Below are 25,489 nucleotides of genomic sequence, written 5' to 3' on the forward strand. Positions count from 1 at the left end.
TTGAGAATGACGTTAGAAATGAAATGTGGAATTAAAATAAGAAATAAACACATTTTAAGATGGATAGAGAGAAAATAGTATTAGACAGCACTAATAGTAGAAAAGACATTGGTGGAATGTGTGGGGAGACATGTAGGACGTAGAATGGATATAGCTACAGTAGGAAGAGCTGCAGGGACAGATATTTTTGAATATATAACACATACCACTGAAGACGTTAGAAACGGTAGTCGTAAAGATGCAAAGAAATTGACGTAGGCAGGAAGAAGCAAGTGAAACAACTCAAAATAATCTTGAATATGAAAAAGAGTGAAAAATAACAGACGAATTTCTGAATCGCATCTACATTTTACATATTCGTCTCTTATATTAGTAAAATTTATTTTGTAGTATGGAAAGTGGTATAGAGACTATAATATATCTTATATTACGTCTGTCGAATACTAATATATGAGGGAAAGCACTTGACTTTTTGCGAGTGAACTGTGTTTTTTAATATTTCACTACAAACATACCGGTGAAAAAGTTATTAAGTTTTTTACAGTTTATGATATCATTTGTTGCAACCACAGTGTAAATACTTAAATAAATCGTTTTGAATTGTACCAGTAGCCCGTGTTAAAATCGTCACATAACCGTCGAATCTTCTGCCAGCGGATTATTCATCACGGTTCTGCTGTACCAAAGTTCACAGCGTATGTATTGTTCTCTAATGGGGGCGGTGATTGGGTTTTTCAATTGCAGCAGTAACCGTGAAAGGGACGATTAAAATCCATACGCTGTGCCTGTCGGAAGTCACAGGCAACGAATCTCTATTAATTCATGGACTGGAGCTGTATAAGTTCAACAAGCTGTGAGTTTCAGTTATTGCTATGATGTATAAATTACTAGCTCAAATGGTTCAAATGGCTCTAAGCACTATAGGACTTAACATCTGAGGTCATCAGTCCCCCTAGACTTAGAACTACTTAAATCTGGGGGAAATGCAGACATACACACACAGGTTGTCGAACGGTTCCGTGACCAAGGAGATAATATCTACAACGGTTAGAAAGTTCCGGCTGTTGATTACTGGGACTGGCTATGTTGAATAATAATGTCTGTGTCACTGTGAACATCCAGTAGGACGTACCTGCCCTGCCATGATAGTTTGTAACCCACTCTCTGAAGTTTTCTCCTTGCAATAAATGAATATCAGAAATCCGCTTCTACGTCTACTTCTGTATTCAGCAAGGCACCTAACTGTGTGTGGCGTAGAGTACTCGTGGTACCATTTGTCTCCGCTATTGCCTGTTCCACTCGCAAGTTTTGCGTGGTAAGGACTGTTGTCGGTAAGCCTTCGTACGAGCTCTAATTTCTCTAATATTTTCTTCGTGGTGATTTTGTGAGAAGTACGTGGGTGGGAGAAAGTAACACATATCACGACTCTTCTTCAAATGTACGGTCTCAGAATTTTAACAGTTAACCTCTCTCTGTTGCACAACGTTTCACTTGGGGTATTTGCGACTGAAATTCGTTTGAGCATTTCCGTGAGGCTACCGCCGTAGTTAAACGAAACCTTGGAGAAAAGTGCCACTATACCTTCGATCTTGTCTACCGCGTCTATTAATCGAATACGTTAAGGGGCACTTAACGTGTAATACTCAACAATCGGTCGAATGAGTGTTCTGCAAACTACTTCTTCAAGATTCTTCCACATCGTTTCACCGTGGCATCTGCGTTTCTTGCAACTAGTTTTATATGGATCTCTGTCTCCAGCGATTTGTCACCTATAACGTAATCGAACACTAATGGAGCTTCATCTACATCTATGTACACTCTCCGCAATCCATATTACGGTGAACGGCGGAGAACACCTTGTACGACCACTAGTCACTCCCTCTCCAGGTCCACTCGCAAATGAAGCGAAAGAATATCTCCGTGGGAGCCACAATTTTTCAGATCCCGATCTCCCGGTTTTTACGTGAAATATACGTTGAGAGCTGTACAACTGTTCTGCAGCCAGCCGCAAATGTCAGTGGTGTTACGCAATAAGAACAATGTCTTCCCTCCAGAGATTCTGATTTGAATTCAGGAAGCATCTCCGAAATACTCGCGTATTGATATAACCCTAGCAACACGACTCTGGATTGCTTCGATGTCATCCAGTCAGCCTTGCTGTGCACCGCAAAACACTCGAACATTAGTCATGCATGGGGCGCAATATCACCTGTACGTGCTCTTTTTTTTTATAAAAGGAGGTACACTTTCCTTAAATTCTCCCAAAAATAATTAAACCGACCATTCGATTTCTCTACTATCGGCCTTAATTCCTCGTCGCATTGCACATCGCTTTGCAACGGCAATAGGTAATCGATGTGAGTGTATCAAGAAACACAGCACTTACACTGTACTCAATAATTACGGGATAATTTTTCCGCTCACCTGCATAAACTTATTGTTTTCTAAATTTGGAGCAAGTTTCCACTCTCCGCTCCAAATAGAAATTCTGTCTAAGTAGGTATGTATCATCCTACAATCACTCAAAGACAAAACTTTCTCACACATTATCATTTCATCAGCAAACACTTGCCGACCGTTGTGGCCGAGCGGTTCTAGGCGCTTCAGCCCGTAACCGCGCTGCTGCTACGTTCGCAGATTCGAATCCTGCCTCGGGCATGGATGCGTGTGATGTTCTTAGGTTAGGTAGGGTTAAGTAATTTTAAGTCTTGGGGACTGACGACTGCAGATGTTAAGTCCCATGGTGCTTAGAGCCATGTGAACCATTTGAAGCACACACTTGCAGAATGCTGCTTTCCCTGTCTATCAGAGTACTCATGTATAAAGAATATAAGGGCGGTCATATCACACTTCCATGGGCCACTCTTAACAATATCCGTGTCTCTGCTCAATACTCGCCGCCCTGGACATCGCCCTGTTGCTAAACATGTCTTCGAGTCGCTCGCGGATCTGGGAACAAATTCCTTATGCTCTTTGTTAACTGTCTGCAATGGGGCACTGCGTCAGACGCATCAGGAAATGTAGAAATCTGGAATCTACACTCCTGGAAATGGAAAAAAGAACACATTGACACCGGTGTGTCAGACCCACCATACTTGCTCCGGACACTGCGAGAGGGCTGTACAAGCAATGATCACACGCACGGCACAGCGGACACACCAGGAACCGCGGTGTTGGCCGTCGAATGGCGCTAGCTGCGCAGCATTTGTGCACCGCCGCCGTCAGTGTCAGCCAGTTTGCCGTGGCATACGGACCTCCATCGGAGTCTTTAACACTGGTAGCATGCCGCGACACCGTGGACGTGAACCGTATGTGCAGTTGACGGACTTTGAGCGAGGGCGTATAGTGGGCATGCGGGAGGCCGGGTGGACGTACCGCCGAATTGCTCAACACGTGGGGCGTGAGGTCTCCACAGTACATCGATGTTGTCGCCAGTGGTCGGCGGAAGGTGCACGTGCCCGTCGACCTTGGACCGGACCACAGCGACGCACGGATGCACGTCAAGACCGTAGGATCCTACGCAGTGCCGTAGGGGACCGCACCGCCACTTCCCAGCAAATTAGGGACACTGTTGCTCCTGGGGTATCAGCGAGGACCATTCGCAACCTTCTCCATGAAGCTGGGCTACGGTCCCGCACACCGTTAGGCCGTCTTCCGCTCACGCCCCAACATCGTGCAGCCCGCCTCCAGTGGTGTCGCGACAGGCGTGAAGCGATGAGAGTCGCTTCTGCCTTGGTGCCAATGATGGTCGTATGCGTGTTTGGCGCCGTGCAGGTGAGCGCCACAATCACGACTGCATACGACCGAGGCACACAGGGCCAACACCCGGCATCATGGTGTGGGGAGCGATCTCCTACACTGGCCGTACACCTCTGGTGATCGTCGAGGGGCACTGAATAGTGCACGGTACATCCAAACCGTCATAGAACCCATCGTTCTACCATTCCTAGACCGGCAAGGGAACTTGCTGTTCCAACAGGACAATGCACGTCCGCATGTATCCCGTGCCACCCAACGTGCTCTAGAAGGTGTAAGTCAACTACCCTGGCCAGCAAGATCTCCGGATCTGTCCTCCATTGAGCATGTTTGGGACTGGATGAAGCGTCGTCTCACGCGGTCTGCATGTCCAGCACGAACGCTGGTCCAACTGAGGCGCCAGGTGGAAATGGCATGGCAAGCCGTTCCACAGGACTACGTCCAGCATCTCTACGATCGTCTCCATGGGAGAATAGCAGCCTGCATTGCTGCGAAAGGTGGATATACACTGTACTAGTGCCGACATTGTGCATGCTCTGTTGCCTGTGTCTATGTGCCTGTGGTTCTGTCAGTGTGATCATGAGATGTATCTGACCCCAGGAATGTGTCAATAGAGTTTCCCCTTTCTGGGACAATGAATTCACGGTGTTCTTATTTCAGTTTCCAGGAGTGTAATTATTGCAGTTCATCTATGGATCGAGAGATATTGTGCGAGAAAATTGCAAGCTGCGTTTCGCATTAACGATGATTTGTAAATCCAGTCTGATTTGTTGTCAGAAACTTTTGTGCCTCAAGAAAATTTATTAGTCTAGATAAGAACTTACAAAATGCTGAAGTGTTAGCAGCAAATCGATGTAAAGGCTTTTGGTTTGTAGTTTTATGGATCCGTTCTTTTACACTCCTTATAGACAGAATGCACTGTGCTTTTTTCCAGTTGCTTTCGATTTTAAACTAAGGAAGAGTTTCGCGATAAATACAAGTTAAGCAAGGGATCAATGTCGTACAGTAGTCTCTGTAAGATCGAATTGCGCTTGCATACAGTGCTGGGTAGGTATTGGCTTTCAACGCATTCAGTTGATTCTCAAATCCAGGGATACCTATTTCTATGCCCTCTATAAGGGAGTGACTATAAAACGGTCATTTTTCTTGAACAATTTTTAAAACTTCGTCGTTTGTTCTGCTGACTTTTATTGCCACACCAAACCGGTCGGCGAGTGGCTGGATAGAAGCTTTCGAATCGCCTGGTGAGTTTACGCACGGATAGAAGATTTTAGCATTCTCAGCAAGATATTTCAGTAAGACGTGACAGTGGAAGATAGCTGTGCGGGATTAGCCGAGCCGTCTTGGGCGCTGCAGTCATGGACTGTGCGGCTGATCTCGGCGGAGGTTCGAGTCCTCCCTCGGGCATGGGTGTATGTGTTTGTCCTTAGGATAATTTAGGTTAAGTAGTGTGTAAGCTTAGGGACTGATGATCTTGACACTTAAGTCCCATAAGATTTCACACACAGATAAACATTTTTGAAGTGGAAGATACTTCGCGTAGCGATCTTTTTACAGAAACACGAATTTCTAACTTTCCCCTGTCGGTATTTCCGAGTCCATTATTTTTCTTTGCTGTTTGATTTTGGCTGTTATTATTTTATATCTTTTATAATTTTTGCTTTTTGTTACTTAAGATGTGAATGTTCTTGGCCCATCTTTGACTTACAAAGGCTCTTTTCAGAACCCAGAATGCAACAATCTCTCTCCTCGACATTTTTCGTATTTTGTTATCAAACATTATCCATTTACTGGGGATGTACTTCACCAGAACGGGATTTAAAAAGTTTTTCCATAACTACGACAGATCCGATACGATGTTGCAGTGCCTTTGTTATTCCGAATTGCGATGCAAGGTTCCTTCGGACATGCACTGTGGCGACTACAGCCTTTATGAAATGTATTAAATGTGATCGCTGTTGCGAATATGGACATCTATCAGTTGTGTAGTGGAATGACGACGATGAAAATTTATGCCGGACCTGGATTCGAACCCAGATTTCCATCTTACCACGAGCGGTCGCCTCACTATTTTGCCATCCGAGCACGACTTACGACCAGACCCAAATTTCCGTTATGTCGTCAACCATACGTCTACAATCTATACTCCTATATCCATTATGTATGTTGAAGTACAGGGGAGACATTTTAATTGAAAGTCGCTTGCCCGGTGCCGACGGGACTATACGTAATTAATGTACAGGTACAGGTATAGGTATAAACACATAGTTGACGACATAGGGAAATTTGGGTCTAGCAGTGAGTCGTGATCGGATAGTACACTACCGCATCGCACACCGGACGAGAAGGTTCCGCATGTTCCCGCCTGTATCGTTGCGCTGCGGGAGCTTCCTTCTTTGTCCTCAGTATCGTGTGAACGTTTTGAGCGTCACATCGTTGTTTGTCTCTCGGCGTCTCGTGTTTGTCATTCCATTTGTCCGCGGCGTTGTCTTGCGCCGTGATGTCGTCAGCTGCTCCCAGGAACATTCCATGCACAGGTACCGTCAGTTTTAGTTTTGACAAGTCCACGCGTCATGCGCAGCCGAGTTTATTACATGTAGATACAATGAAGGTCATTTCAGAACAACTTTACACGGCTTACTTAGAATCTAAATCGTATGTGTTTTATGTCAAGTTTACAGACCCGCTTCAGGTTGACAGGCTCCTTTTGCGTCACAAACACAATGCCCCTTTCACTCTCGCGTGGCTCTAATAGCAGGGTTATTCTGGTTAACGTGGAGTTAGAATATACGAATGTTTGGGTGTTTAACCTTCCGCCCGAAGTTGATGACAGTTTCCTCAAGAGAGTCCTGCTTCCGTTTCGGGTTACCGGACTATACGGCACGAACGCTGGTCCGCTCAGCATCGTTTACAAGTTTATAGCGCAGTTCGATCCATGGACATAGTGCTCAAACGGAATATTCTCTCTCATTTTCAGGTGTGTGAATACCGGGTACATATAATTCACACAGGACACGAAGGGACCAGTTTTACACATAAATGAGAGTAAACTCCTCCGTCCAAATTGCCCGCGTCAATTCACGGTATTAAAATCAACTTACGAATGTTAAAGGCTAACTTTAGCTGATATGATTCCCAAAGTGACGGCCATTTTCCCTAACCACGCATCCGAATGGCAAGGAAATGCTCCTAGCGCATTTCCACCGGTAGCCTTGCATAAGGACTTCTCCATTGTAGCTTCCGCGCCGCCTACAACTTCGTTTCAAAACAACCGTAGACGAACAGAGCATGCTGAGGAGTCAGACCATTCCTCATTGCTTTTCCGTTCTACTCAAAAGATTCCATTGCAGGAGGCCTCTCCACTTCCTGAGTTTAAAAAGGATGATAACATTTCGGTTTATGTTCGAGATTCGAAAGCGTCCAGCACACCCTCCGACCTGACTCCCGAGACCACCTCTTCGGAATCACATGATGACATACCTGTTACTGACCTCTGTACTATATCTGCGGATTTACCAGACGTCCCTGAGTCTGTACGGTATTCCTACCCTTCTTCTCCCCCCCCCCCCCCACCCCCGCCCCCCAGCTGATGGGGAAAGCATGCCACAAGCTGCTGTCACTGGCACATGCGATAACGGTAAAAGATGTACCTTCAGTTTCCTTTTCCGTTGATTCCCAGGAGCTGCACCGACCACCTGTGGAAGAACGGACTGTGTCATCTGTAACTGTTACTGTATTTTCGCAGGAACCCCCCAAGTTGCCCACGCGGCAATCGGCTTGCCGCACAGCCGCAACAAACAACGTTTTCAACCTGATCGCGCGGCATTGCGAAGAAATAAAAACACAAAGAGGGTGGAAGAGGGGGATCCACCACTTTATATACACATTCATCCGTTCACTGTGCCATGGTCTGTCAAGTCATTTGCCAGTAATTAGCTTCTAGTTTTGGTAATCAGTTGTTTCAGGCTTACACCTTTCTTACCCTGGATGTGATAGGAATTAGTTCCGAACTTAGACTTGCGACGCTGCGATAATTTATTTACGTTCGGGTGCCGACGCGAAATTTATGCCTGAACTGTTATTTGAAATTTTTTCTTTTCCCGGTTTTTCTACTTCCTGTAATGTGGCTCCTGAACTACCTACTGGTATTACGTTAGTTTGCACAATGGGAATACCACTGACTGATTTCTATGTTCTTGATAATGGCTTTTGTGACCTTACTTTAATTCTTGTTTATGCCCCTTTAGGATCTGTTCGTTCCACAGATAGTGCGAGTTTTTATAAACAGAATATATTTTACTTCGTAAAACTTCTCAGGAGCTTCTGTTAGGTGGAAATTTTAGTTGTGGTTTGCGTCCTGTGGATCAGACATCCAATTTTTATTTCAGCATGGAACTAGACGATTTCGTGCGTTCTTCCAAACTACGAGATGCCTGGATCTGTCAATATTCTACTATTTCCAGGTATCGATAGACGTGATATCCGCTTGCTTCACTGATCATTGTGCCTTAGCTGTAACTTCAAAACATGTGCCGCAGTCAGTAAAACTATCGCCTTTCCTGGATGTTGAACACAACCTTCTTAAAATATCCTTTCCTCGTGAATATCGTTTGAGCCCGTAGTTTGTGTTCGTAGGACTGTTACCCTTCTCTTATGGGGTAGTGGTCAGAGCTTGCCAAACCTTTGTCCCCGAAAGTGTTAATGTGTTTCGGCGCTGAGACGGCGTGTGATCTCCGTCGAAATCAGGAATTTTATTATTCCGTCTTGGGTCAACTTTATGATGTTGTCAAACAAGCTCTCTTGCGGATCATGGATGTTCAGTTACAGAGGACTCAGGGTGGGATCAAAGTGACGCTCCTTCCTAAAGGATGAACTGAACTCCTTGTATCGTATTATTCGGTTTCGGAAGCGTCGAAAACGAGCATGTATCACATCCTTTACTCATACCGACGGTCCCATACTGACATCGCAAAGCGACATTTCAACAGTTAGCTACAATTACTTTACTGACCTTTACGATGACCCTGATAGTGATACGGTTGACCCTGATGGTTTTACTCCTCTCCTCTCCTCGACTGCGTAGTTACTTCCACATCTAATGACGACTTTCTAAGTGACTTCCATTCCCATGATGTATACCGCCGTGCTGTTGATTCACCATCGCAAAAATCTTCGAAACTCGACGCTATTCCTAAGGAATTTTATGTACATTTTTGAACTCTTACAGGTGATCCTGAGATTGGGGAGGGGGGGGGGGGGGGGGGTGATTCCTGACTCCAGACTCCACCAAGATTGCTAAAATCGTTCTAATACTGAAGACAACCTGACGTCGAGACATAAATTCCGCACGAACACACTACTCAATTTCGATTACAAAACTGTCACCGGGAGGTTAATAGACGATTGCCGATACTGCTTGAGAAAATTTTTGCTGTCCATCAAATCTGTGCGCCTGGGCTCACGATTCTGACCTCAGTAATTAAACGTCGCGGCATTGAATCGGTGGATTTTGCAACTTCTGTCTCTGGAGGCTTGCTTTTTATTGATTTTAGTACGTCATTTGACCAGTTCAGTAAGGGTTTCTTGATGCAGGTGCTCAAGGCGATCGGTCTTAATCATAGTGCGTATCAGGTATTATTGAATCTTTTTACTGGTATTCACGCATCTGTCGTTGTGAAAGGGCATCTTACTCCCTGGATCACCATCCGACGGGACTTACTCCAAGGGAGCCATCTCTCCATGTGGCTTTCTATCGTGTCCTTAGAACCTCTGGTTTGCCCTATTGCTGATCAGTTAAGCGGCTGGAAGATACTTGAAGAAACATTCTCGGTACTAGCGCCCGGGAATGATGATATGATATTGCGACGTCATGTCGACGGTTCACCCTTGCTCGAGGATATACTGGATTCCTTTTGTTCTCTCTCTGGGGCCAGAATTAATGAACAGAAATGTACCCTATTACCATTGGGGGGGTTTCTACACGTTGCCATTCCATGGGCAACGTGTGTTGCTCGCCATAAATCGTTGGGAATTACCGTGGTTCTCTGTCCGGTGAAAATGGCTGCACTCAGTTGGCGGTGGGTGACGAATCGAACTCAAGGGGCAGTTCGTGAATACTGCAGTCGTTCCCTTAATCTTCTCAACAAACTGTTGTTCTTATTTTCAACAAAGTCTACTACGCTGCATAAATATTCCCGCAACCCACGATGATAGCGAGAAAATTGATACAAATGTCTGGTTGTTTCCCTGGAAAAGTCAGATTTTTCGACTTCATTATGAAATAGTTGCTAGGTCCCGGCATCTTGGAAGGTTGGACTGCTTAATATCAAAGTGAAGGCATCAGTATTGTTTACGCAGGATACCGTTTTAATAAGTACTCGAGCAACTCATGGTATTACATCCCGCTTATTCACGTGTCTTCGACCGAACAGTCTGACTCATTCTACCGATGTTGGCCGGATCATCTCTGAATCGCGGTATGTACATGATTTTTATATTATATCAAGTTTTCTTGAATCTGACATTTTATCAATGTCGCACCTTACCACCAAATCCTTGCTTTGTCGTTGGGAGTACATTCATCCCTCTCGCCATTTGAAATGGTCGCACCATTAGTAACCTGGGAAGAGTGTTGTTTCACGTTAGTTTTCCTACCTTCCCGATGGAAGTCGTCTCATCGTGATCTAGGGTCATCCACAATCTGATCCCGATCAACGACCACTTCCATCGCATTGGTTTTAGTCCAACTGGTCTTCGTGAAACATGTCATCAACCTGATACATTACCAGACAGGTTTGGCTCTTGTGGACGAGAACACTGGCATTGGATACGTCGACAGCTGGCCTTCCTTATCCCGTCAGCTGAAGCTGCTTTGCCGGCTGAACTTATGTGTGTAGACTTTTCCGTTTTCCCTCGGACGAAGACTAATTCGATAATATAGCTCCTCCTACACTACGCCCATTATGTAGTAGGGTTTGATAACGATCCCGACCACCGCGTTTTGCGTCAACATATGGTTAATGCTCATAGGAAGTGAAAGTATGTTGAACTTCGTCTTTAATCGTCAAGGAATTGGATAGCTTAGTTTCTTTTTTTCACTTGTTCTGCAGCCTTCTCTCATTGTGGTCTTCCTAGCGAATTTTTTCCCCCTTTTGAGTACAAGAATTGTGGAATTTTCGTCTATCTTTTCTTTCATAAAACATTTAACAACATACATAAAGAAACATTTAGGAAAAATTTAAAATTCAATACAAAATGGAAATAAAAAGTCCACCCTAGTACTATGTCCATGTGAGGGGCAAGTGAAGTGACAGGCGAGCGGAGAGGGTAGGGGGAGAGACGGCGTGGCTAGACGTCGGGTTCGGACCCCTGCACACCTTGTCTCCACCCGGCCTGAAGCTGACTGTGTCCATTCATTCCTATAGAAAAAAGGAAAAAGACGCAGTAGTTAACGCACCTAAAAAAAACTGCAATACGCATGTTTGAAAAACAAAAGTAGTGAATTGGACAGTACGTCTGCTTCCTGTTCAAGAGGTTGTATATTCAAATCTTAACAGGTGTTGTATCATTTTTATTTTTTTCAACTCTTTATTGAAATTACTTTGACCGCTATTACACAACCAATAGAAATGCTCTCGCAATTGTAACAGTAAACCACATAGTTAGGGCCGCGTGGTTTAAGACGTCATGTCACGGGCTGCGCGGCCCCTCCCGCTGGAGGTTAGAATCCTCCCTCGGGCATGGATGTGTGTGTTTTTCTCAGTATAAGACAGTTTAGGGACCGATAACCTAAGCAGTTTGGTCCCTTAGGAATTCACACACATTTGAACATTTTGACCTCGTGAGGCATAGCGCTGCTCTTGCAACTTAAGTAACTAGAGCTGGATGAGCATCTCACTGATACTTTCACGTTTACTGAACGAACCTGTAACGAAACGTGACTCTCTTCTCTAATTTCCTCTCTCAGTCCTATCCGTCGTGGATCGCAAACTGACGAGAAACATTCAAACATTAATCGAACGAGTGTCTTCTACTTCTTTTGCTGATGGCCTTCATTTACTGAGTATTCTTCCCACGAATTTGTCTGTTATCTACCTTACTCGCGATTCGCTGTATGTAGCCTTTGCACTTCCAGTCGCTCCCTACGCAAATTTATAGATATTTTATGGAAGTAACTGTTTTTAGTGATCACTCCACTTTGTAACTAACGCGGTGGCACTGATACAGCAACCGTAATAGATATTTGCATACAGAAGAAACAGTGTTGATTGCACAGGATAGGTTTATGTAATCTTCACAAGTCACGCGTTTCGTCTGTTCTACCGCCCCATGAACACGAACATATATAAGCGTTGAGACGGTGTGGTTTCTTCATGAGTGACATGAAGAAGCGTTGACAGTGGTTGTCTGGCTCATTCCTCCCAGTTCTTTGGGGCTTTTAATCACGTTTGACGCTTCGAACATTAGTAGAAGTGACGTAATGAAGTATCGATAGTTGCTATATGGTTGCCACCTCCTGATTCCATGAGACTTTTAATTACGTTCGACGCCTCGGTCACAGCTAGCAACATTCTCTAATGATACCTAGAACAGGCGAACCGCGCTACACGTGAATATTAAATAAAACTGTTATGTGCAACCAAGACTGTTTTTTCTGTATCTAATGTTTCTAGGATTGCTCTTCATTCGCTTAAGCATAGAGTAAAGGACCTTGCTGTCTATGTATACGCAATATTTTACATTTGCTTCTGCTGAGATTCAATGAACACTGCGTGCACAAAGTATGGATCCTCTATAGATCTTTTGCCTTTCGCTGAAATCTTCTAGTGCTGCGTCTTCTCTGTATACAACAACATAGTTCACGAAAAGCCTTATGGAACTTTCGACGTTGTATGTTATCCGACTTCAATTGTATGTATTGTGCAAAGTAACAGTGGTGTAATATCACCCTGGTGAACGTCCGAAGTTACTTTCACGTCTCAAGACTGAACGCCATTGTGAATAGCACGCGGTGTTCGATTGGCTACAAACTCTCCAAAAGTCCAACGTCAGAGCTACAGGTGTATAGTTTGGCTCGCCTCTTCGATCTTCGACGGGACTTCTTGAAAACAGGAATAACAGTGCTTTTTTTTCAATCATTGGGAAAGTTTCACTAGTCCAGATAGCCACGGTACACTGCTACTGGAAGACGGGCAATTCCATTCGCGTACCCTGAATAGAATCGAAAAGGTATCCGTTCAGCTTCTCAGGACCAGTGCCCTTCCCTCTGTTGAGGGACCTATTTTTATCCTACCTGAGTCATATCCTTTTAAGTGCTATTGTGGTCACAGAGCGTCTGAACAGGTGGCTTTGATCTCATTATTAGTCAAACATAAGACGAAAACATCTTAGGATATCTGTCAGATTGGTAAACAGAATTTTACTTTCGAATTCGTACAACGCTCTACGCATGACCTTCCTTAAGAAGATTCTGTCTTGGTTTAGGTTTTGAGTGAGAGTTGTTTTGAAGCTTTGTCTATGAATTTGCGAAGATACTTCATACTGTCATATCTCGGAACAGCCGACTAAATAATTTACCTGTTAAATATATGTGAGACTGGTTCTGATCCATTTTGCTACAACAGTTTGGCAAGGACGCTCTATGGGTATTTTAGGAATTTGTGTTGAACCTACGGCCTGCCAGGCAGGAAGACACTAGTTCACCATGTAGAGTTCAGAAGAGAGCAGCAGTACGGACAGTGATGTAATCAGAGAATGATCTCAATGTCGGTTTCACTACACTCCCTGCAAAGGAAACGTTATCACTAACAGAAATTAGTTTACGAATTCAGGCGTAACTATAGGGTAAAGTGAGGTAAATCCGACCTAGTAATTTACTGTGGTTATAAAGCGCTTATCCGAGGTCGAATCTGAACGTTCAACACGTTGAATTATAGGTATATAAGACAGAAACTGCTTGCAAAATATTTTTATTATACCATCAATAGTTTTTGAGATATCTCTATTTTAAGAAACGTCCATTTTTGCCCTTTGCAGAATTGGTGGAGTAAATCCGACCCCCATTTGTTTGCTTGTTTTTACATAGAAATAGTTCTAAATGAACAGTTCTTTAGAAATAATTATATGTAATTAGGTTTTTCTACATAAATGAACAAAAAGTATTGAAATAATAACAATGTTTAGAGAATAAAATGTACTGAAAGTTACATTAATGCAAATTTTAACTGAAGAAGGATGATTTCATTGCACGGCGGTGCAACAGCACTGTCGATCTCGGAATGTTAAAATCACGAGCAACAGCTCATAAAGACATTCCCATTTGCATTGTAGCATCTTCTAGGCGAATATCATTCTGATTGCGTTTTGTCGTTTTTCGTTTGTAATTTTGTACCATTTTCCTAAAAATAAACAAAAATTCACTTTTTCATAAATAAAAAATTCCATACACATAAATTATAAAAAAATATGCGGTCTGATTTACCCCACCATTTAGCGGTCGGATTTGTTCCATCATGTCATTTTTCATTTAACACACATGGAAACAATTTACACGAAATTTCCAACAAAATCGATACAGATACTGAAAAAGTCACTAAAAGCAGTACAAAATCACTTATCGTTTGTTTTGCGATCGTATTATTTAATAAAGTAAATCTAGTGATGCAATTTGCACAAAAATTAAATTGAAACAATCTAAAACACACTTGTTGTCTTTTGAGTGTCTAAATGTCAAATGCGGCAAAGCCGTCAAGGTGAAGTTTTCGTTATTTCGAGTGCTGTATTCGGTAACACTTATACGAAATCGCTCCAATTTGCCGTTTCTCGCACACAGAGGGCGGTCGGATTTATCCACCCGATCGGATTTCCCCATCTTACCCTATGTTAGCAAAAAGATGAAAATCGTAGGTTTTTGTTGTTAAGGTTTATATTTTACTCTAGGTATGACTTCAGACATATCAATCATAATTGTGATGTGTACAGGCTGGTAAAATATTGTTATTGGGTATACACAACTATGAAACGAAATTCCTAACTATTCTAAAGTTCTTTGACAATAAAATGGTTGCTGACCATGCCTGGTGATCGATAAAATACAGCCGGCCGATGTGGGCGAGGGGTTCTAAGCGCTTCAGTCCGGAACCCCGCTGCTGCTACGGTCTCAGGTTCGAGTCCTGCCTCTGGCATGGAAGTGTGTGACGTCCTTAGGTTAGTTAGGCTTAAGTAGTTCTAAGCCTAGAGGACTGATGATCTCAGATGTTAAGTCCCATAGCGCTTAGAGCCATTTGAACCGTTTTTGATAAAATACAAACAAATGAAATAGAGTTGGGGCCAGAGATATTAATTAATCTAGAAATGCACAATGAAAATACCCAAAGTTGATTAGGGTCTGTGTAGGGTACGTATATATCGCTGCAAATATAATTGCGTAATTAATACAGTTCACTAAGTTCAGATTATAAACCACTCTGCAGTGGCTGGTCAACCTTCGTTACATGTGATATCTCACGTTTCTGCTTCAATTAATCCCACCAGTCCTGAATATGTTTGACTACAGGTCATAGTTGAATTTACGAAAAAAAAACAGGAGAGACGGAGATGACCGTAATTCTGAGTGTCAACTGAATATCTTTTGCTGGGATGGCGCGAACGGAGTTGTTTACCTTTCGACGCAGCGGCTGTAAACCTCAGAATCCATTCAAAATTCCTCTCGACTGTTAAACACCGGTCTGATACATTTCCTACGTCTTCGGTGAGACCGAGACTCCTAGTTGTTCGCTAGCTACTTTTATTGGCATAGTACACGCAAGGTGGTTGGAATAGACCGTACAGCATTGCCCTCAAATTCCTCGCAAGCGTTGTGAGTGGTCGGTGCATTTCTCCGTACTAGGGGAGTTTGCAGTTTAGTTCTTTATGAGTTAAGACAAGCAAGTGAACAAGTGTTCACATAATGACTCTCGCAATCGTCACAGCACGGCGCGAGTCGCCTTGCTCAAACACTCGACTATTTGCTGCAAGAGAAGAGAGAGTTTTTCTGTCTGAAATTGGCCTATACCAAAGCTGGAGGACACGCTTTTTCTTTATGGCTATTCAGAGCATTCGTACTTTCTATAACTCCACCCACTAGAGCTTATGCAGCCTATCAAAGGCATTGTTTCCTTTGTGAGGCAGTTTAACTTCTGAAAGGCAATACTGAGACAAACAGCTCTGTTTCCATACGCGTTTTAATACATGTTGCCACAGGGAATCGAGTTGAATTTCCGGACGTTTGTCTGCGATCTCTAGCCGTGCTACTGAAGAAAGGCTTTCCGAAGTGCTCTCATTAAAAGCAGGGACAACAGCGGCTTCTGACGAAAGCCTGCGCAGTGGCTCCGGCGTCGCATTGTGTCCGCTGGATATCCCACTGCATTCCGGCTAAACCTGGGACGGGCATTGCCGTCATAAAATTCTCCTTTCTTCAGAAGTGCGTCTCATAGCTCGGTTTTGGGAAATTACTTGCACGCGGTTACTAGTGTGAGAGTGAGTGGTTTATATTCACGAAATTTCGTCTTATTTATTGGATCTGCCTGTCAATAAAATTTATACATTTTCACGTACCCATGTCATGTGACACATCGATTTCACCGGAATTGTTTCAATAATTCAATATAAGGTGTGTTATTTATCTCACACCTTACTTTACCTGCACTTATTCGTTACAAGGCTTCGAATAAGAGTAAACCAAGCTGTTTCTCACTTGAGTTGCTTTTTTTAATCTGTCTTGATTCAGAACCTTTCTATGAAACAACAAACCGGTATCATCATAACCTCAATAACTAGAATACTCAGAAGGCTACACGAGCAATGAGAAATTGTAATATCAGTTGGACAGAATCCGGTTTTCTATTGGTGTAGTGGATACTTTTTATGACACTACTAGGCATTTCTTATATCTCTAAATATCTAGATTAAACTCCCCTGCTTCCTTCTGTCTGTCTGTTCGGGGTAATGTCATGAATTGCTGTGGTGATTTTTATATGCTTTTTATTATTAGGTGGACTGATTTAACAGGAAGCTTGACTACATAATGTACAAATATTTCGTGCACATCGTCTGAACTGTGGTTAGTTAATGTGAATAGCTGCTTGAAGCCATAGTCATCTAGAGCTCGCTCGATCACACCATTGTCACGGTTGTGTGACCTACAGTCCTTTTCTGTTCCGGCATTCTTACAGTTCATGCTGTCTGCTTATCTACATGGATCAAGGCAGTGTTGTTGACTTCGAGCGTGAAGAGCCGTCTAATGTTTGCACAAAGAAAGTTAACATTCGGCGCGCTGGCTGGTGGGAGCGACTGTAAATGGGAAATGCTAGCCCGTTGAGCTACACCAAACTATTATTACCACAATATACGCATCTATGCGTAACTTCTCGTTCTAGGCATTTTATAAACTGAAGCACCCTGCTGTGTCTTTCTGTTGATATGTGAAGGCAAATTTCAGGAATTATTGTAGGGATTTTCATGCGGTTATCCCTTACGGATAGATTGATGCAGTGGTGATTGTTCGGCGTGATGTGATGCAGCTCTCATCAAAGCCATGAGATGTCACTCCGACTACTATTTTCACAGAAACCGTAGCCTGTGCTGCTTCAATCGTTTAAGATATAAGAATGTGATGTAATTCACTTGTTCTCCAAACTTTAATCATGGATCTTCACCAATTATACAATCCGCCTGCTTTACTTTTAATTATTTTAAGTAGACTCTGTCGTGGTGTTGTAAGACAATATATTAAGGTTTAATTGCAGATATTCACAACCACTTCAAAATTAGAAAGACAGTTGATCAGTTGGCGAGCTCCACATAGCACTATGTGGGACAGGTATCGAAGCTCATAGTCCACTATAGAGGCTAGAATCTTGCATAGACTGTGTACAGCAGGCTCGACAGTGCCGTTCAAGGTGCTTACCATTTCATCCCGAGTGGTGCTAGGTGGGCCAGGTATCGAAGCTTGTAGCTTATTGCAGAGGCTAGAATCCTACGTGGACAATGTACAACAGGCTTAACCATGGCGTTCAACCTGCTTACCCTCCGTTCCGATGTACTGCTACCTCTCATAGAAGACAATGGAATAAAAAGTCACAACAATCAAGTTGCCTTTGTGTGGCGTTGCAGTGTGGAAAGTTTCTGTAGCTCCTCCTGTCTTTCCCTGACTACGTCAGTTTTCTATACAAACATTTTTTTCTTGTTGAGAGGTAAATGAAGTTACTTAGTTTTATGGGCACTTATAAACTGACTAGTTTTCTTGCGTTGGAAAGTTCTATGTTAGTGTGATTAGAGGCTTGTTCTGAGGCATATGCGGAGAAAAACTGTGTGAAATGTGCTGCCATCTGTCGACACAATTCGGTACTATTTACTCGTGATGTCACTCTCCTTAATAGTAGTTTTTAGATCAGAGGAAAGGTACAATTCTGATACCCTAGTACAATTTCGATCAATGGAGTTTAGTCCGTCAAGACTAGTTACTTTAGAGATGTTATACACAATTACTACAAATAAGCTGTGTATATTTGAACATATGTTTAATGCAAACCCTTATTTTTGCTCTTACATGCCCCCAAAAACGACCAGAAAGTAAAACTACACAGCAAATGGACTCCAGCTGCATTAAATGAGGCACTAAAGAGGGTACTGGATGGATATTTGAGCCTTCAAGCTGCATCAGAATAATACGACATTGCTTTCAGAAAAAGAAAATACATGCAGGGCTACCTACAACTACAGGAAACAGAATTAGTTTTCCAACTGTACGCAATTCTGAAATGGAAGATGCGTTGGCCCAGAGAACTTCATTTCTAGAGAATCGAGGACTGGGCCTGATGCTACTTCAGTTAAGAGGAGCTGCTGTTTGGTTGGCCGAGAAAAATGATCTGAAACATACATGGAAATTAGAAAGCAAGGTTGGTGGAGTCGATTGTTTTAGACCGTTTATTAAGAGACACGCTAACTTTAACGTCTAAAAACCAGAGGGTCTTTCACGAGCCACAGACGAAGGCTTAGATAAAGCGGAAGTAATCAAATATTACCGGAATTTGGAAGAATTCGTAAGGGGCTATGATTTGTTTGATAAACCAGACTGTCTTTATAACATGGGTGAGTCACGATTTCCTCTTAATAACAGACGCATAAAAATACTTAGTCGTAAAGATAAGCAGAAGTTGTTTCACTAACAAACGTGGAAAGAGAGCAAAACATGACTTTTGGTGCATGCAAGAATGTATCTGTCACGTAATCACCACCAATGGTAATTTTCAAATGAATGAGGAAACCTCATGAATTTCAAGACGGCTTACCTCCTGATTCCATTACGAAGATGTGTGAAACGGGGTACATTAATGTTAAACTATTTATGATATGGCTTCGACACTCCAAGGAATACAAAACAGTGGGTAGTACTACAGTTATTAGTATTGACAACCATGGCAGCCATACCACCTCGGATGCTGTAGCTTACTGTCGTGAGGATGGGATAGAACGTTTTGGGTTTCCACCACTCAGAGCACAAGTACTACAGCCACTAAGAAGAACTTCCTTCAAGTCTTAAAGGCTCAAGTGAAAGCGACTGAGTGGATTCTTCCTAACCTTAATTAAAGAATTACGAAACAAAGATTCTGTGCAATTTTTTGTGGTGCCTGGAGCAAAACTGGATCTGCTGGATGTGCAATCAAGGGCTTCCAGCGCACAAGAGTAATGCGCTTCTGCAAAGACCTTGTTCCGCAGTAGAAATTTACACCTTCATAGTTATTAGAGGCTTCAGCTCCTTCAGCTTCCACCAATCAAGCTACATCAAATCGACTCACTTCAGATAAAAACTTGGAAAGCCTCCGCAGCTAGATAAATATTTTTTAATAGCGAACAATGGAACAAAGAAACAAAAGCAACAAGAACAATAAACAGAAATTTAGGCCTGTGAGTAATGATGAAATAAGTATTACATGCTTAAAAATTGCCAGCAAACAACGAGAATAATTGCTGATTTTGTTTCTTCAGTTATTGTAGCTAGGAATAATAGCCAAAAGGTGACTAGATTCGCTGCCCTAAATGTAATGTTTGGTACCACAAAGTTTGCTTCGGTGTCTGAGAGAAAAAAGAGCTTTTTATACAGAAGATGTCAGTGATAAGAATTTTACCAAGAAGTGATCACATGTGTACCTAATGTGGTGTATTTTCGAAAAAATTTACTTTATCTGTAACGCTTTCTTGTGCTTAAACCAACATTTGCAATTGTGTAATATTTATGTTACATGTGCATTAAGCCTCAAAGAACAAATGCCATAATTCGAATTATTTCTTTCTTCCTCAATATGTTTCCAGCTACAACAGCATTTGTATAACCGATGGAAAGTGTATCACCTTACCCTAGATACAATGTAAGTCACATGAGGTATGATCTGCAAAATATAGTATCGACAGTAAGAGCTCAATAGTCTTGTGTAAGTGACGTTTAGCTAAGCGATTGTCAACTATTTATTCCCATCATTACGAAACGAGCAAAAAACCAAAAGCTGACTCATTCAGAGATAGCGTTGGATGTTATCGACTGGGACGAACAATGCATAAAACCTATGGCGCTCTGACCTATTCTTGGAGTTTATCTCTCATGCGGAGAAATTACTGAATTCTTCAAGGCTATACGTTTATTTAAACACTACAGCGTAAGTTTGTATAGCAAAAAAAAGTTAATATTCTTAGCTAATAGTGATATGTTCAATTAAACAAATTTCGTTTAAAGGCTAGAAAACATAATTTTCTTAGGACTGATAGAGTGGATAAGAATCCTAAAGTATACGCATAGTCAGTCAGCTCCGATGAAGGCTGGTTGCCGCTTCGAGGCTGCTCACGATCACTTTCCAACGAATTAGACCCTTTTTGGCCGGATCTGTCTTTATACAACAAAGCATTTCCTCAGTCGAAAGCCAGAGCTAGACGTCAACTTGAGAGCACTATACAGCAACTACCTACGTAGTCTCCAGATTTTCTAGCGTAAATCTGAAGCCACAAGAGGTTCAGTTACAGATATCAACGGAGTTTAACAGCAACGACGACGCTGACCAGGGTAGAATCTCCGATTTGCACAATTATTTGATTTCAGCTCTACGAAACAACAGCGACTCCGATATTCAATATTATAAATTTACCATAAAAAGGACTATAAGAACTCAAAAGTTTAAATAGGATACTTTCGTTGGGTCAGGTAAATGGTAATTATGGTAACTGAAATCATACTTCTACGCTGTCCAGTAACATATTAATTTCCAGTCATACGCAATCAGCCCCTTTTATCCGTTTTTGCAAGGATTCGAAGCAACTTAGTTTTCAATAAATAATAAACAGCGTTACTATGGCCTTTGTTAGCGCTAATACACTCGCAATTAGGTCTCAGACGTTTGAAATCTGCCGTCATTCATACCGATTACAGACACGGTCCCGTATTTTATTACGCTGTACTGTGCTCAGTGAACAAACAGCTACAGTTAATCATAAAAATTCATTGACAGATTGATACTTAAATTAATTTCTTTCTCGCAGCGCAACAGATATTACATTACTGGCAACAATATTTATTTTATTAGATTGCTAGCGAGCGTGGAAGGGAAGAGAGGGAGCAGGACGTCGCAGGCAAATTAGCAGAATTTAGCCCGGTTAATACAGAGGCGATTTTCTGAAGTCAGTCTAATTGGCCTTTACCGTGGCAGCAAACGCGACGCGTAAAGTTGTGACGCGGAGGTGGTACTGTTTATTAAATTACCACGGCACTACGAGCAGTTGATCTTCTATACCGAGTTGAATTAATCCCTCTTCAAGAATTACACCACCCCGAAACGCAACTTTTGAAACTATTATCACTAGAAGAGCCAGTGACCTTTTCAGTTGCCATCACAAATTCTGGAAAGATTTCAAATAAACCTTTAATGTTTAGAATGAACTGTTTCCCCCCGCGTTACATTGACAGACTAATGATACTCATGGTAAGGAGTTTTTAGTTAAAACTAACGGAAACGTGTATCACTTTCAAAGAAAGTGATATTACTGTTTTCTACCGTTAGTTCACAATAATTAATTGTAGAAGCAGATGATTCCATAATTGGGAATACCATCAGCTCAAATAGCAACAGATAGACCCAAAAGAATGGCCAGCAAACCTTCAGTATTTAACATGTGCTCTAGGCCATAGATTGCATTAATAATACTCTCATAGATGTAGAAATAAGGCAAAGAAGGCAGTTTATTTAACAGTAACACGTTACATGGATAAAATCCACACTCTACAAAAATATATAAAGACAAGTCGTAGTGTAAGGTTCTCACCAAAAATTTCGAAAAGTTCTTGACCGATTTACTTCATATTTTTACACAATACTACTATAAATGTTGCAACGGCCACAGGCTACCCTTTTATTAAATATACTATGTATATACGTACGTGTATGTACTATATAAAGGAGAGAGATTACCTGCAAAAGCCTCAGAAAGTTCTTGACTGAAATATTTCAAATTTTTACACGATACTGTAATAAATCTTCGGACCGACATAAAATTATATATATAAATGTGTGAGTGTGTGTGTTCACCAATTTAGTTCAGATTTTTAGATGATACTCTAATAATCAACGATTTTACTTTTGTGTAGAGCCACAGTCATTGAAAGATATAACCTCCAACTGACTGTGCAACAGATTTTATTCCACAATTTAGGTTTCGGCCTTAGGCCATTATCAAGTGTTAGAAACATTGAAAATCAGTCGACTTTAGTAGATCATTAGTCATTGTGAAAACGTATCTTTGGTAATACCAACCAATTTTGTCAAATGTAAATGAGAGAACATTTGTGTTAGAAGCTAATTTACTGGCAGTTAGCAAGACATCTTCACTAGATATGGTTGTAGAAAAAATAAATGACCAAATAACATAACTGCCATAAACATAAGTGGAATGATCAGCAAAGGGCCCCACAAAGGTATCCCAGTTTTAATCATGTGATCTGTGGAAGAAAAGCTCTTACACGGTATTCTAATGAAAATTCTGATAGAACTAGGGTATGAATGTTCAGTATATTAACATTTGTGTAAAACCTAATGGGGAAACGTTGTCACTGCCAAGCTTCTCAAAAAGTTGTTTACAATTAACTTGAAACTTTTACAAGATATTCTAATAGGTAATCGAACGGACATAGGATACATGCTTCTTAAACAACAATGTGCACAGTTTCTCTTTAAACCGGCCCAGAGAAAGAAAATCCTATGCTGCGCTCTGCTGTGAAAATGTCCGGTTTTGTTTCGATTCCCACAGTCAAATTGTTTGTCCCACATTTACTCCTTCCCATAACGTATATTCTTAAAGTAAATTGTATATAGAACAAAGTGTAACTTTGAATCTTCATGGCAGATTAAAACTGTGTGCCGGACCGAGACTCGAACTCGGGACCTTTGCCTTTCGCGGGCAAGTGCTCTACCAACTGAGCTACCCAAGGACGAATCACGCCCCGACCTCACACCTTTAATTCCGCCAGTACCTTGTCTCATACCTTCCAAACACTACAGAAGCTCTCCAGCGAACCTTGCAGAACTAGCACTCCCGAAAGAAAGGATATTGCGGAGACATGGCTTAGCCGCAGCCTGGATGTTGTTTCTAGAATGAAATTTTCACTCTACAGCGGAGTGTGCACTAATATGAAACTGCAAGGTTTGTATTCCGCAATTGGAACACGTGAGGCAATACTGACCCTACGACTTATCTTAGAAAATAGATTAAGGAAAGGAAAAGCTAAATTTCTAACATTTGTGGACTTACAGAAAGCTTTTGACAATGATGACTGGAATACTCTGTTTCAAATTCTAAAGGTGGCAGGGGTAAAATACAGGGAGAGAAAGGCTATTTACAAATTGTACAGAAACTAAATGGCAGTTATAAGAGTCGAGGGGCATGAAAGGGATGCAGCGGTTGGGAAGGGAGTGAGGCAGGTTTGTAGCCTGTCCCCGATGTTGTTCAATCTGCATATTGAGCAAGCAGTAGAGGAAACAAAAGAAAAATTCGGAATAGGTATTAAAGTCCATGGAGAAGAAATAAAAACGTTGAGGTTCACCGATGACATTGTAATTCTGCCAAATTGAAAAGTTTTATGTGAAGAAGAACGAACACAAGACCAAAAACTGCAAGATTAGCGTGACAACAATATGGATAATCCATCTGTATTGAACTCCATCATTGAACGTCACATGTTTCTGAATGTAAGCACCTGAAGATGGGCAAAAGCCTGAAACCGGTCGTGCTGTAAATAAATACCTTCATTTGTGACTGGTAGCGGTTTTCATTCAACACCCTGAAAGGAACAGTCACGTACTTCATCTGCATCCATTATGGATAAAATTCAAGATAACATTCCATCAGAATTTCTAAAATCATTAGCGGAAGTGGCAACGAAACGACTATTCACATTGGTGTGTAGAATATATGAGTCTGGTGACATGCAATCTAACTTTCGGAAAAGCGTCATCCACACAATTCCGAAGACGGCAAGAGCTGACAAGTGCGAGAATTATCGCACAATCAGCTTAACAGCTCGTGCATCGAAGCTGCTTACAAGAATAATATACAGAAGAATGGAAAAGAAAATTGAGAATCCGCTAGGTGACGATCAATTTGGCTTTAGGAAAATTAAAGGCACGAGAGAGGCAATTCTGACGTTACGGATAATAATGGAAGCAAGGCTAAAGAAAAATCAAGACACGTTCATAGGATTTGTCGACCTGGGAAAAGCGTTCGACAATATAAAATGGTGCAAGGTGTTCAAGATTCTGAAAAAAGTATGGCTAAGCTATAGGGAGAGACGGGTCATATGCAACATGTACAAGAACCAAGAGGGAATAATAAGAGTGGACGATCAAGAACGAAGTGCTCGTATTAAGAAGGGAGTAAGACAAGGCTGTAGCCTTTCGCCCCTACTCTTCAATCTGTACATCGAGGAAGCAATGATGGAAATAAATGAAAGGTTCAGGAGTGGAATTAAAATACAAGGTGAAAGGATATCAATGATACGACTCGCTGATGACATTGCTATTCTGAGGGAAAGTGAAGAAGAATTGAATGATCTGCTGAACGGAATGAACAGTCTAATGAGTACACAGTATGGTTTAAGAGTAAATCGGAGAAAGACGAAGGTAATGAGAAGTAGTAGAAATGAGAACAACGATAAACTTAACATCAGGACTGATGGTCACGAAGTCAAGGAACTTAAGGAATTCTGCTACCTAGGCAGTAAAATAACCAATGACGGACGGAGCGTGGAGAACATCAAAAGCAGACTCGCTATGGCAAAAAAGGCATTTCTGGCCAAGAGAAGACTACTAATATCAAATACCGGCCTTAATTTGAGGAAGACATTTCTGAGGATGTACGTCTGGAGTACAGCATTGTATGGTAGTGAAACATGGACTGTGGGAAAACCGGAACAGAAGGGAATCGAAGTATTTGAGATGTGGTGCTATAGACGAATGTTGAAAATTAGGTGGACTGGTAAGGTAAGGAATGAAGTTCTACGGAGAATCGGAGAGGAAAGGAATATGTGGAAAACACTGATAAGGAGAAGGGACAGGAGGATAGGACATCTGCTAAGACATGAGGGAATGACTTCCATGGTACTAGAGGGAGCTGTAGAGGGCAAAAACCGTAGAGGAAGACAAAGATTGGAATACGTCAA

The sequence above is a fragment of the Schistocerca gregaria genome, chromosome 6, assembly GCF_023897955.1.
Source record: "Schistocerca gregaria isolate iqSchGreg1 chromosome 6, iqSchGreg1.2, whole genome shotgun sequence".
NCBI classification, from domain to species: domain Eukaryota; kingdom Metazoa; phylum Arthropoda; class Insecta; order Orthoptera; family Acrididae; genus Schistocerca; species Schistocerca gregaria.